This window comes from Podarcis gaigeae, assembly GCF_964106915.1.
Source record: "Podarcis gaigeae genome assembly, chromosome: 8".
Lineage (NCBI taxonomy): Eukaryota > Metazoa > Chordata > Lepidosauria > Squamata > Lacertidae > Podarcis > Podarcis gaigeae.
In genome coordinates, this window is record NC_139684.1 from 85281865 (window position 1) to 85294255 (window position 12391).

Sequence of the window (12391 nt, forward strand, 5' to 3'; positions counted from 1 at the left end):
AAACCGAAATGTTCGTGAACGGAGATGTTTGAAAACTGAGGTACCACTGTACCAACAATGAACCAGGTAACCTGACAATAAACTATTGTTCCATGGCAACGAAAGTTCAGAAACTGAGTTGAAAAAGTCAGTTACGATTACCATAATCATGATAGTTGTTCTTAGCATTTAAACACTGCAGCCTTGCTCAGCCTGGGGTCTTCCAGATGTTTTGGACTATAACTCCAATCAGAGCCAGCTTAATTCATTTGCCTTCAGTCCGGGAAGAGTGGTACTGCAGAAGGACTTAATTTCTGCTTTCGTATTACCTCAGCCATCTATCCCACAGCCCTGTGTGTCAGGCCATTATTTATGAGACCCATCTTGCAAAATAATAATAATGAGGGACGGAGGCTGAGGCAAAGAAAATTCATCCATAAATACTTCTTTTCATTTACTTATTCAACTACTTGCAAAACGAGCGTTTCTGAACACACCTCATCTGAAGGCATGCCCTTCGAAATCCATTTTATTCTAAATGAGACATTTCTTTTGTCCGAGAATCGTACACCGCAAAATTCAAAGGACTGTCAAATCCAAAGAATAATTGAGTCCCGATCAAATACATTGACCGATAAGATTACATCGTTCAGTTCACAGAGCTCAAATTCCTGAAGCACTGCTGATAATTTCTGCGCGAGGTTTGGGTGGCCTTGGCTCCAGGAGCAAACTGTGGAAATCTCTGGGAGTCTAGCACCCTGAGCGAGGCTAACATTTGCTGCCTGCAAATGGATCTTCTCAATCATGGATCTTCTCAATTTTGAACCCCATTGGCTCAGTGCCAACCACAGCGCTCTAAATCCAGCAGTGCTTGGCACAGTTTAAGGGTATGCAGGTAAGCTGGGATATGTTAGGAACCCAAAGGTATACCCCCCCCCCCCACCTTGTCTCTGGTCGAGACCACTATGCAAAGCGTAGTTTCTCTTCTTATTTTCTGAGAGCCTTTGATCCTACAACTGGGGTCCCAAAAGAACTGCTAGGTTGGCAGGAGCAGGGACCGAGCAACGGGAGCTCACCCCGTCGCAGGGATTCTAATCGCCGACCTTCTGATCGGCAAGTCCTAGGCTCTGTGGTTTAACCCACAGCGCCACCCCCGTCCCACTCGGGTTAAGTACTTAATTCATTCCAGAGGTCCGTTCTTAAGCTGAAACTGTTCTTAACCTGAAGCACCACTTTAGCTAATGGGGCCTCCTGCTGCTGCCGCACCGCCGGAGCACAATTTCTGTTCTCATCCTGAAGCAAAGTTCTTAACCCGAGGTACTATTTCTGGGTTAGCGGAGTCTGTAACCTGAAGCATATATAACCTGAAGCGTATGTAATCCGAGGTACCACTGTATGGTCAAACCTGTGCTAAGGTGGGATGGTTTTTTTTGGGGGGGGGTATACAAACTGGCTTGTGTTGTGTTCCGGGCCCTCTGTCATCCAGATTCTGGAACGTTGCAAGGGAGGCACCCCCTGTGTACCAACGTTATGCTTTCCCTCCCCGTGCCCTAAGCCAGGAAGGAGATGCATGCTGGCCTCCCATCTGCGTTTTGCAATCCCCACGCATGTGCAGAGAGGGCGGGAGCCCACCTACAACACCTGCGAGCGTGTTCCGCAGAAAGCCGGGGATCGCAGTTATGTTAATTAGAGTGTGAGCGTTTACACACACACACACACACGGCCTCTGCATTCCAGCAGTCGCCATCTGTTGAGCAAATACCCTGAGAATGGGGGCATCCAACTGAAGAAAGGGAAAGCAAAGACAAGAGGGGGGGTGCTGGCAGCCCTCGAAGCCGGGGGGTCGCCCTGGGAGTGACTGCAGCGGAGCTGCAAGCTGCCCCATGGAACCTCCTCCTTCCCAGACCTTGCAGAGCGCAGAAGTCAGCCTCCAATGGAAGGGTTTGCAAGGGGGGAGCGGGCGAGGGGGAGGCGAGAAGCGAGGAGCAGAGTGGGAGGAGGGGTAGATTGCCCTGGGAAAATCGAGAAACGGCAGCCAGGTTTTAGAGGCGATGGGGTGAGCGAGGCCTTCTAGGGGAAGGAGGAAGGTTTAGCCTGCTGTCTTCCCGGCCCCCTCCCCACAAAATGGCCTGTCTTAATAATAATAATAATAATAATAATAATAATAATAATAATAATAATAATAATTTATTATTTATACTCAGCCACTCTGGGCGGCTTCCAACAAAACACTAAAATACAATAACCTATCAAACATGAAAAGCTTCCCTAAACAGGGCTGCCTTCAGATGTCTTCTAAAAGTTTGGTAGTTGTTTATCTCTTTGACATCTGGTGGGAGGGCGTTCCACAGGGCGGGCGCCACCACCGAGAAGGCCCTCTGCCTGGTTCCCTGTAACTTGGCTTCTCGCAGCGAGGGAACCGCCAGAAGGCCCTCGGCGCTGGACCTCAGTGTCTGGGCAGAACGGACACTGCCTCCATCCTGGTCCTTGCCTGCTGGTAAAAGAGGATTGTTAGGAGGCCTGGCATGCAGGGCTTTTAAGGGACAAAGAGTTAACATTTCCGTCCACTACCCCCTCATTCCCTTTCGCACAGTGCCCTTCAGGAAAGTTTGTCATCAGCCCAGTTGCTAATCCCTTGCAAATCAGCAAGGAGTGGTGAAATTGGCTGGACCAGTTTTTGAGATCCTTCTGGTCTAGAGAGTTTGGCTTCCTTTGACTGCTTGGAGAGCTTGGGAGCAAATAGGGTGATGGTGAATGTGAATTAAGCTCTACCCCATGGGCAGGCAAACTAAGGCCCGGGGGCCGGATGTGGCCCAATCACCTTTACAGTCCGGCCTGCGGACAGTCCAGGAATCGGCGTGTTTTTACATGAGTAGAATGTGTCCTTTTATTTCAAATGCATCTCTGGGTTATTTGTGGGGCCTGCCTGGTGTTTTTACATGAGTAGAATGTGTGCTTTAATTTAAAATGCATCTCTGGGTTATTTGTGGGGCATAGGAATTCGTTCATTCCCCCCCCCCCCAAAAAAATATAGTCTGGCCCTCCACAAGGTCTGAGCGACAGTGGACCGGCCCCCTGCTGAAAAAGTTTGCTCACCCCTGCTCTACCCAACCTCTCTCCTTCTGTGGCACAAGCCGGCTACATCAGTTCTTCCAGGCAGGAAAAGTTCAAAACAACCATTTAATTTTTAATTTTTAAACCCAGATTAAAACACCCATCCACATTCATCGTATCCAGATAGGCTTGCCGAAAGAAAAAATGTTTTCAGCAGGTGCTAGGAAGGTTTCGGTGAAGGTTCCTGCTTGAGATCAATTGGCAGGGAGTTCCACAGTGTGAGTGGAGGTTAGCCTAGACCAGGGGTCTGCAACCCGCGGCTCCGGAGCCGCATGTGGCTCTTTTACACCTTTGCCACGGCTCCGGGGCGGATACTAGCGAGGGGAGGAGGCGCATTGTGTGCCCCGACACTCCCCACTGTGGCGGGCGCTGTACTGGCTGTGACGTGGCATGGGGGCGGTGCGTGCGTTAGTCATGCACCGTCCCGACGTCACCTTCCCGCCCGCCCGCCCGCCCGCTACATTGTAAGGGGCATGTACGCTGGTCACTGCATTGAAAGGGAGTGAAGAACACATACACACAAGGTAACTTGTTAATTTAACGTTTATTTCTATGAGGAGTAATTCTGAGGGGTCAAACAAAGAAATAATAAAAAAGTGACAAAAAGTTATTTTTATAATGACGAGTTTTGCGGCTCCCAGTTTTTTTTTCTTTGGAAACGGGTCCAAGTGGCTCTTTTTGTCTTATAGGTTGCAGACCCCTGACCTAGACTAACTTTGAAGGCACCACCCATTGAGACCATCACCAGCTGAAACCCACCCCCTTTTTTGACTCGGTTCCCCACCCTGCTCTTCTAACCACTAAGCATTAGTGCTAGTCCTGCCCAGAGCAGACCCACTGAAATGAACAAGTCTGAGCTTGGGCCATTCATTGCAATGGGTCTACTTTGAGCACGGCTTGTTTGGAGACAGCCCCGTATTCTCTTTGTCCGACCGGACATCCATAAACTTGTCTGCAGGCCTCTAGAGACAGGCCTGGTTACTCATGGCAGGAACAGAAAATAGCCGGCCCCGTGTGTGTGTGTGTGTGTCCTCTCTTCTCATTCTAAGCTGAATGGTGACGATCCAAGGGTCAAGGGGTCGGTGCCTAAATGGGAAGGGGAGGGGCAGCTTGCTTTTTGCAAAGCAAAATGCTGGGGGGAGGGGGGGTGTTTCTTGCTGCCCACCAGCGACTTGATCAGCCGACATTTTTGCCCGACATTCCATTCCTTCTCTGGTTCAATCGGCTTCCCTGGCTGTGCATGGGAAGTTGCAGGGGGACAGATGCATGCAACAAAAGCCACAAACACACACCAGCCCCAGCTTAAGTAGCAATGGGTTTAATAATAATAATAATAATAATAATAATAATAATAATAATATGCCACCTTCCGCCAGAAAACTGCAGCATGCAAGACCCATTTCACAACATAACATCTATGTAACATCCAACTCAAAATAATTATACAAATGCAATTATTTTAAGGAATGCATAAAAAGGTAAAGGGACCGCTGTCCATTAGGTCCAGTCACAGACGACTCTGGGGTTGCAGCGCTCATCTCGCTTTACTGGCTGAGGGAGCCGGCATACAGCTTCCGGGTCATGTGGTCAGCATGACTAAGCCGCTTCTGGCGAACCAGAGCAGTGCATGGAAATGCCATTTACCTTCCCGCCGGAGTGGTACCTATTTATCCACTTGCACTTTGATGTGCTTTCGAACTGCTAGGTTGGCAGGAGCAGGGACCGAGTAATGGGAGCTCACCCCGTCGCAGGGATTCGAACCGCCAGCCTTCTGATCGGCAAGCCCTAGGCTCTGTGGTTTAACCCACAGCGCCACCTGCGTCCCAAGGAATGCACAATGAAACGCAAATTCTCAGAAAAGCAACAGCATAAATAGAAGAGAAAAGCAGCAGCAGAGTATCTAAACTACAAAGACAGCCCCCAGATGCAGAATCTTCTGTCAAAGGTAGCTTTTGATCCTGGCTACCTATAGAAAACAACAGAGTCTCCCAGCTCTCACCTGAGGGCTTTCCTTCCCTCTCCTAGTCTCTCACCCTAGTTGAGCTTTGCTTCTCTGCCTCTCTCTCAGGGCACTTAGCACTTAAAACTTCCTGTGCATTAACCCAACTCTTTACGGTGTACACCTCTAAAGCACATTTGAAGCACACTGTGCTACTGAGTACTGAATAAAGGGCTTGGTAAATTTAGGAAAGGGACGCTGGTGGTGCTGTGGGTTAAACCACAGAGCCTAGGACTTGCCGATCATAAGGTCGGCGGTTCGAATCCCCGTGACGGGGTGAGCGCCCGTTGCTTGGTCCCTGCTCCTGCCAATCTAGGAGTTCGAAAGCACGTCAAAGTGCAAATAGATAAATAGGTACCACTCTGGCGGGAAGGTAAACGGCATTTCTGTGTGCTGCTCTGGTTCGCCAGAAGCAGCTTAGTCATGCTGGCCACATGACCCGGAAGCTGTACGCCGGCTCCCTCGGCCAATAAAGCGAGATGAGCGCCGCAACCCCAGAGTCGGCCACAACTGGACCTAATGGTCAGGGGTCCCTTTACCTTTACCTAAATTTAGGAATTGTTTTGCAACTCAGAAGTGTGTTCCTCTGGATTCCATGGGACTTACCCCCAGGTAAGTGTGTATTAGCGTTGCAGCTTTGATTGCATTCTGTGTGCAAATACGACCCGAGCATCCATGTATGCGCTCATGCCAATGTATATAGCATGAAAAGGAAGAGCGCAGGAGTGAAATTGACTAGACCAGAAGCGCCTCAATATCTGGTCTAGTCAATTTCTGCACTCCGCTGATTTGCAAGGGATTGGCACCTTGACAGATAAACTACGGTAACTTTTCTGAAGGGCCGCTGTGAGGAAGGGAGTGAGATTTAGTGGGCCAGCCTGGGCCGCCCCACCCATGAGGCAAGGTGAGGCAACTGCCTCAGGCGGCAAGTCCACTGGAGCAGCAGATTCTGGTGTCAATCTTTCTTCTGCCCCCACACCTTGTTCCTGATGCAGAGCTTCCCTGCCCCCTTCTTCCTTGGCGGGGAGGGGGGCACCACTTTGGGGTCCACCTCGGGTATATTGGGCTGGCCCTGGGACCTGGGTTTCACCTCCTACTCCCTTCTCCACACCAGACTCTTGCATCCAGGTTGGGGACAGATGTGAGATCAGGTAGCATCTCTCAGTGGGGTTGGTTTGGGCCTAGCACAGGGGTCAGCAAATGTTTTCAGAAGGGGGCCAGTCCACTGTCCCTCAGACCTTGTGGGGGGCCGGACTATATATTTTTTTTGGGGGGGTGAACGAATTCCTGTGCCCCACAAATAACCCAGAGATGCATTTTAAATAAAAGCACACATTCTACTCATGTGAAAACATGCTGATTCCCGGACAGTCCGCGGGCCGGATTGAGAAGGCGATTGGGCCGGATCCGGCCCCCGGGCCTTAGTTTGCCTCCCCATGGCCTGGTGGCTCCCAGGTGCCAACTCTTAGAGGAATAAATTCAGACACTCCAAGTGTCCCTATTTTCCAGGGACGCCCCTAATTTAGAGAAGCCATCCTGGTTTCTGAATCAATCCCGGAATGTCCTGCTTTTCCTTTGGATTTCCCTATTTCCATTAGAGAAATGTTGGAGGGTATGGAGTTATCCTGTACAGGGAAGGGTTTTTTATGTTTTTTATTATTTTTTAAATGTTTTAATGTCTGTTTAAAGCTGCCCAGAATGGCTGGGGCAACTCAATCAGATGTGTGGGGTATAAATAGTAAAATTATCATTATGGAATGGGACGTCCCTATTTTCATCAGATAAATGTTGGAGGGTATGTAAATTGGGGATGAGGGGAGAAATTAGAGGGCTTTTCCTCTGAGATCAGACTCCTTTATCCTATTATAAATAATAATTATAGCAATGTGTTTACACAACTAGGTTAGGCTGGGATCTGTGCCCCTGCGGTGCTAAAGGTACTTTGAATAAGAAAACTCTGGATGATCTGGGAAGGCCTGGGCTAAAGTCCTGCCTCTTTCCACATCCAGTTCCACTGGAAAGCCACCATTTCTAAGCCTCGGTTTTCCCTATCTGTGAAATGGGGGAATACTGCAGCGAGGACACATGAGAGAGCTGCGTTTTTATCTTAGGACTGCAACCTTTCACTAATAGGTTAGTCAACAAAATCTTTTTGTAATTTGATTAGTGCTGGCTAAGCAAAAGAGTCAAAGGCGCATTTTAATTCTGGGTTAGGACGTTAAGACACCTGCTTGTTTATGTTTTGAGACTAGTTCTTGTTTGTGACCAACAACGGGGAATGGGAAAGTAGAAAAATCAAAGCCTTCTCTATCCTGAAACAAGGAGCAGCAGCTTTCATTTATTAAATTGCAAATCATTTCAAAATGGGATCTATTTTTGGTAATGTGCACATTTATTTCAACTTAATTAGATAAAAGACAGACAATTAATCAAATAAGCACCCGGAATACAAAAGCTTGTTTTTTTTTTCTAGGTTCAGATATTGCGTTTCTTCATTTAGGAAGAATGTGCACTGTCTGTTCTATGGCAGAATACAGAAGTGAGAGCCTCGTTGAAGCACACTGTTTACCCAACCCCGGCTCTAGTCTAATCATAAACCATAAATCCACCTATAATCTGCTAAGCAGACAAGAAAGGTGTAGAAGGGTACTGCCTGACCGTATCAAAGTCCCAAATCCTGTGATCTGCAAAAAATAATAAAAATAAAATGGTGACAGTGCTCACTGCTCCCAAATTTCTTTTGGTGAGGCTCTGCTGCCGTTGTGCACATCTCACTGCAGTGACGTTGCTGCAGCCTTTTTATTTTGGAATTTTGGCTCTTGGGCTTGCCTGGAAAAGCCCGACCTTCCGATTGCATTTGCACCTCGCCCTTCTGGTTTTGTTCTTTTGCAAAGATCTGCTGCAGTGTTTGTAAAGAACTGTCCTTGCGCACCCTTCCGCAAGCAGAGTTCTGGAAACAGAGGGCAATGGATTTTACTAGACCAGTGCATTTTTTTGGGGGGGGGAGCGGGAGAGGGGAGGAAAGCAGGGTGGGGCCGGTGATCAAGTGGGGACACGGGTGATGGCTGCTAGAAGCCCCCGACAGCAGCGCTTTCTCTGATGCATAATTTACGTCCCCCTCCAGGCAGGGCTTTTAAGCTGCCTTTTAGCCGGAGGATATAAAAGCATGACAGCTGTTCCATTGGGCTAGGATTGGGCGGTGGGGGGGGGGGGAGAGACGGGATTTTATGTTTGTTAGGCGAGGCTTGTGTGCAAAGGGAGGCGGGGAGCGTGTGATAGCAGGGGGTTCCACACTGCAGGCCCCCCTCCCCTTTCCTTGGGCATTGACATTGAAGTTCTATCTTCAATTTTCTGAGAGCATCACTAAGAAAGGAGGTTGACTCAAAACGGGAAGAAGTCAATGGGGTTTTTCCTTGTAAATTCTGCTTCTGTGTGGGATAAGAAACCTTATTTTATTAGCTTTTAAATCTCGCCTTCCGCCCCAAAGAGCTCAAGGTGTTGTGCTTCCTTTTTTTAAAATCCCGACGACAACAACCCCGTAAGGTAGGCTAGGCTGAGAACGTGATTGATGGGCCTAAGGCAGTGGTTCTGAAACTCCTTTATCTGGGCCATGTTTTCAGAAGAAGAAGGAAGGCTCGCCCCACACAGAATTTCTTATTGATGAGAAATACATTGGAAAACGAAAGGGAGCAGCTCCTAGTCGTACTTGATTTATAACATAGAACACAACTGCTTTACAATATGATCACGGGGCACCCAAAAAGTATAAACGCAGCTACATAATAACACAAATCATTGCCAAAATATAATTATAAGTGAGTTTTCTCCAGCGTTTCTCCAAGGTTGTGACTTTGCAGCTAAGATTGTCCTTGATGCTCTTGATCTCATTTTCAAAGCACATCTATCCATATTCTGCAAATAATTTTTTCCCTCTATACTACACTGAAATGTTTAAGTGTTTCTTCGATGATCCTTGAACCTTCCTGCCACACTTGCTCTGCTCTCCTGCCACACCAGTGCGGCGCACTGCACTCTTTGAGAACCAATAGCCTACAGTCACTCAGTGAGCATCAGGGCTGAGCAGGGCCTTCTGCCTGGTTCTTCCTGGTCCTAAACCAACACTCCAACCACTGAACCACACTGCCTCATCTTCAGAACCATTCATGTTACAGATAGGTAGCCGTGTTGGTCTGCCATAGTCAAAACAAAAAAAATTCCTTCCAGTAGCACCTTAAAGACCAACTAAGTCAGTTCTTGGTATGAGCTTTTGTGTGCATGCACACTTCTTCAGATACACTGAAACAGAAGTTTCCAGACCCTTCTATATAGTGAGAAGGTGGGGAGGGGTATTACTCAGAAGGCTGGTGGGAATGGGTGATTGGCAGATAGCTGTGATGAGCCTGTTGACGACTCTTAACGACTGCAATGGGTCTTACAGGAAGAAGCAAGGGGTGAAAAGGTGAAAAATGGCTTTGTCATGTATAATGAGATAAGAATCCAAGGTCTTTGTTCAGGCCAGGTTTCTCCATGGTTTTAAGTTTGGTGATAAGTTGTAATTCAGCAGCTTCTCTTTCCAGTCTATTTCTGAAATTCCTTTGTAGTAAAACAGCTACTTTGAGATCTTGTATAGAATGTCCTGGGAGATTGAAGTGTTCTCCTACTGGTTTCTCTGTCTTGTGATTCCTGATGTCCGATTTATGTCCGTTTATTCTTTGGCGTAAGGTCTGGCCTGTTTGTCCAATATAGAGAGCTGAAGGACACTGTTGGCATTTGATGGCATACACAATGTTAGACGATGAGCAATTAAATAGTCCCGAGATGGTATGTGTGATGTTGTTGGGGCCAGTAATGGTGTTGTCCGGGTGTATGTGGCAGCAAAGTTGGCATCTGGGTTTATTGCAGGCTCTGGTGCCAGTGTCCGTGTTAGGTCTGGTTGTAGTATTATTGTGGGTTAGGAGTTGTTTAAGACTGGGTGGCTGTCTGTAGGCAATGAAAGGTCTTCCTCCCAGAGCTTGAGAAAGAGAACTGTCATTGTCCAGGAGAGGTTGTAGATCTCTGTAGATCGCTTGTAGAACCATTCATGGTTATGCAGAGGCGGTTTTAGGGAAGTGCGACCAGGTACCGCCCTGCAGGGAGCACTGAAACAATACTGTAGAACGGAGCGCGAGAGGCAGGGGGCACCGAATTTTAGCGCCACTGAAATTTCAGAGCCCAAAGTCTGCCCCTGAATTATGGGACGTATTTCAAATCAACTCAGCATAGCATGTTCTTCCTTAGTAATCCGCCATCCCTGAGAGAGAGAGAGACTGAGAGTGCCTTACCTAAGCCCACTCAGTGAGGTGAGATTTAAAATGGGTGGGACTTCCAAGTCCTCTGCCTCCTCGTAACTGGACAGTACTGTGTCCAATTCTGGGCACCACAGTTCAAGAAGGACACTGACAAACTGGAACGTGTCCAGAGGAGGGCAACCAAAATGGTCAAAGGCCTGGAAACGATGCCTTATGAGGAACAGCTAAGGGAGCTGGGCATGTTTAGCCTGGAGAAGAGGAGGTTAAGGGGTGATATGATAGCCATGTTCAAATATATAAAAGGATGTCACATAGAGGAGGGAGAAAGGCTGTTTTCTGCTGCTCCAGAGAAGCGGACACGGAGCAATGGATCCAAACTACAAGAAAGAAGATTCCACCTAAACATTAGGAAGAACTTCCTGACAGTAAGAGCTGTTCGACAGTGGAATTTGCTGCCCAGGAGTGTGGTGGAGTCTCCTTCTTTGGAGGTCTTTAAGCAGAGGCTTGACAACCATATGTCAGGAGTGCTCTGATGGTGTTTCCTGCTTGGCAGGGGGTTGGACTCGATGGCCCTTGTGGTCTCTTCCAACTCTATGATTCTATGATATTAAAACTTGTTACAGTGGTACCTCAGGTTGCGATTGGGATCCGTTCCAGAGGCCTGTTCACAACATGAAAAGAGCACAACCTGCAAAGGGGCGTCTGCGCATGCATGGATTGCGATTTGTCGCTTCTGCGCATGTGCGTGATGTCATTTTGCGCGTCTGCTCATGCGCGAGTGGCGAAATCCGAAAGTAACCCTTTCTGGTACATCCAGGTCCCTGCGGAACGTATCCTGAAAGAACGTAACATGAAGCAAACGTAACATGAGGTATGACTGTACAGTGGTACCTTGGGTTACAGACGCTTCAGGTTACAGACTCCGCTAACCCAGAAATAGTACTTCGGGTTAAGAACTTTGCTTCAGGATGAGAACAGAAATCACACGGCGGTGGCAGTGGGAGGCCCCATTAGCTAAACTGGTACCTCAAGTTAAGAACAGTTTCAGGTTAAGAACGGACCTCCAGAACGAATTAAGTTCTTAACCTGGGCTATTACTGTATATGTTATACAGAAAGGTCTCCAAGCCTATTTAAAAACATAAACATAAGTTATAACATACATTACAGCATACATTCTATTTTTTAAAAAATATTTATTAACTGTTTTTATTTTTAATTACAATACCAATAAACAATACAATATAACACGTCTCTTAACATAATTTTCTTGACTTCTTTGGACTCCCTCACATCTCCCGCTCCTGCGTTCCTGACTATAAAATTTTATCCAGCAAATTTATCCCCTTGTTTCTATTCTTATTATCTAATTTTCCAATGTTGTGTCTCTAATTTTAGATATCCTTTATTCAGATCTTAAAAATTTAAATATAACCTAAAATTTCCAAAAATTATCTTTTCTTAAATTTAGCTTATCTTCATATTTCACTTCATCTAGCTTAATGGTGCCAAGTTGTTTGTATTCTAGCATCCTTCTTAACATTCATACAATTTACAGTATTTTTGTAGATAAATCTTGAATTTCTTCCAATCTTCTTCCACCGTCTCTTCTCCCAGGTCTCGGATTCTGCCAGTCATCTCAGCCAGTTCCATATAGTCTATCAGTTGCATCTGCCATTCTTCCAGTGTGGGTAAATCTTGGGTTTTCCAATGCTTGGCGACAAGTATCCTTGCTGCTGTTGTTGCATACATAAAAAATGTTCGGTCCTTCTTTAACACCTTCTGGCCGACAATACCCAGAAGGAAGGCCTCTGGTTTCTTACATACATTCTAAAGCAAATATGTAGGACGTTGGCATGTGTTTTCATCTGGTTTTTAGCTTCTTCTTGTTGTTGTTGTTGTTGTTTAAAGGCTTTAAAATGTTGGGTTTTTTATTGATAATTTCATTGATTACTTCTTCTTTTAAACTGCTTTGAGAGTTTTGGGGCTTTTCAGTCAAACGGGATATTAAT

The 12391-nt window shown here is 46.9% G+C and overlaps 1 protein-coding gene and 1 long non-coding RNA gene across 2 annotated transcripts in view; both read left to right on the top strand.

Moving 5' to 3' along the window:
- The window catches only part of LOC310851820, a 626966-nt gene that overhangs the window by 461874 nt on the left and 152701 nt on the right, over nucleotides 1-12391 (top strand). The gene's annotated exons all lie outside the window — the stretch shown is intronic.
- MEIS3 (Meis homeobox 3) overlaps nucleotides 1-12391 on the top strand; it is a 76090-nt gene that overhangs the window by 40394 nt on the left and 23305 nt on the right. The gene's annotated exons all lie outside the window — the stretch shown is intronic.